Raw genomic sequence first — 2304 nt, forward strand, 5'->3', positions numbered from 1 at the left:
AGAGAGAGAGAGAGAGAGAGAGAGAGAGAGAGATCCAGTGGCAAGAACAGAAACCTGGAGGGCAGTATCCGCAGAGGACCTGGGGACGCAACCCTGGGCCTCTATCGGCCCGCAGGTACAGGAAGTAGAGGGAAAGTAGAGTTCCGGGAGGCTGCACTGTGCCGGGGGAGTTGTGACCCGAACCTGCGGTGCATTCGCAGGAGGAACAAGTGTGGAGAAGCTGTGGCCACGAGGCGCAGGGGCACGGGGCGTAGGGCCAGAGGCGCCAGAGCGACTCTTCCATCCACGCGACCGTCAAGCGGGGCTGCGGGTGCAGGGCACAGTTCAGTTGGCCGGCTTCTCTCTAGGATCTGCTACTAGACGGTCCCCAAGATGAAGGGGAACTGGGGCGGGGAAGGGTAGAGCAGAGACGTGGAGTATCGTTTGGCGCCTCTGCCAGCCCTGACTTCAACCACTACGTGAAGGATCGGTCCCAACCCGGATCCAAATTCGTTGAGGTAAAGCAGATTTGCGCTCGGTGTCTGCTCCACCCACTCTACCTCAGTCCAGCAGGATCTACGTGCTCCTGCCTTCAGGGCTGCAGACAGGACCCAGTTTCTTTGAGGAAGGTGGTCTGTAATTCTTACATCCTCCCTGCTGCTTATGTTACTATGAAAACTGGCAGGCATCAGGATTTGTTCAGACTGTCTGTCTGTCTGTCTACCATCTATCTATCGCCCATCTTTATGTCTTCCCTTTCTTCCTTCCTTCTTTCTTTTTCTTTTTTCAGACAAGGAATGTAGCCCTGGCAGGCCTGGAACTCACTATGTAGACCAGTTTGGCCTCAAACTCAGAGATCCTCTGGCCTCTGCCCCTGGAGTGCTGGGATTAAAGGCTGCAACACCATACCTGGCCTTAATTATTTTATTTGGTTTCTATGGTATATTCTTTGAAATACACCAGAACTTTGTGTCTATGTGCATCATACAAAGACAGAAAGAAAAGAAAAACAAAAACAAAAACAAAAAACAAAAAAAAAAAACCCACTTTCTTTGCCAAAGATTTTATGATCAAAAGAAAAAAAGTGACACAGAAAGGATACCATAAAAGCAGGCCAACCCTGCAAAACACAAAACACAATGTCGATTTTGCATCATGGTAAAGCATTTTAAAATGGACAGATAGAAAAAAACAAACTCCTTTAAAGGAGCACATTAGAAAAAAATAAATTTAGCATCATGCTATGTCCTATAAAATGAGGGATTGGGTAGGAAAAAGAAAGGTAAGAAACAACTTAGAAAAGAAGCAAATAGAAAATGTGAGTTGAGGGAAAGACCCTAAACAAAAAAAAAGTCCAAAGGTTGCTCATAAAGTAGACACAACCACAAAGGGCTGTGTGTCTATATAGGGTTTTTTTGTTGTTGTTGGGTTTTTTGTTTTGGTTTTTTGTTGTTGTTTTTGTCTTTTTGAAGCAGGGTCTCCCTGTAGCCCCAGCTGTCCTGGAACTCACTATGTAGACCAGGCTGGCCTTGAACTCACAGAGATCTGCCTGCCTCTGCCTCCCAAGTGCTGGGACTTCGGGCGTGGTGGCACCCGGCTTATATAAGGTTTTAAAGGGAGTGTGTGTGTGTTAAGAAAAGTGGAAAAGTGGGAATAGAAACACAGTCACTAATTCATTAAGAAATACTTAATCTTAATTTTATATTATAAAATTTCTGCTACCCGGTCACATTTGGCAATGAAAGTCACATTGCAGACTTAGACAATTATAGGTATAAAACATGGGCTCAAAGTATAGCTAAGTGAAAGGCTTTGGGGTTCAGCAAACTTGTCCTACTTCCTTTACTTCTCTTTTGTCCTCTGGAAATTTACCTTAAATTATTTAAAATTTCCCCAAGGCATAGTTTTCTTATCCTTATATAGTCATAATTGTTTCTACTTTGTGGACTTGTTTGAGTTTCAGACAAAATGTAAGTCATCTGCCCCAATGCTTATGTCTAAGTGCGTAGTGGGCATTATCATTATTATTAGTTTAGTTTAATTATATTTTAAAAATCTTACTAGGTTAAAGATGATGACCTTACTAGGTTTCAGGTAATGGTACCAGTTCCTCCCTTGGCTTTCTAGAATCTACCATGTGCTTAACTTAAAGCATGTGTGTGTGTGTGTGTATGTGTGTTTGTGTGTGTGTACATGCAGATACATGTATATTATAAATATAAAGGCACATATCTTTTTTTAAATTTTTTTGTTATTTTTTAAAATTTTATATTTTTAATTATTTTTATTTTTTTATGTGTATGCATGTATTGCCTGCATGTAGGT

At 42.3% G+C, this 2304-nt stretch overlaps 1 protein-coding gene across 1 annotated transcript in view; it reads left to right on the forward strand.

The window, feature by feature from the left end:
- Positions 1-121: 121 nt before the first annotated feature.
- Positions 122-2304, forward strand: part of Ccdc38 (coiled-coil domain containing 38) — a 62790-nt gene continuing 60607 nt past the window's right edge. Inside the window, exon 1 of the mRNA XM_029563106.1 lies at positions 122-497. The gene's annotated coding sequence lies outside the window, so the exon portion shown is untranslated. The remainder of the gene's footprint in view (positions 498-2304) is intronic.

Source organism: Nannospalax galili, unplaced genomic scaffold, assembly GCF_000622305.1.
Source record: "Nannospalax galili isolate Female #2095 unplaced genomic scaffold, S.galili_v1.0 scaffold734, whole genome shotgun sequence".
Classification (NCBI taxonomy): domain Eukaryota; kingdom Metazoa; phylum Chordata; class Mammalia; order Rodentia; family Spalacidae; genus Nannospalax; species Nannospalax galili.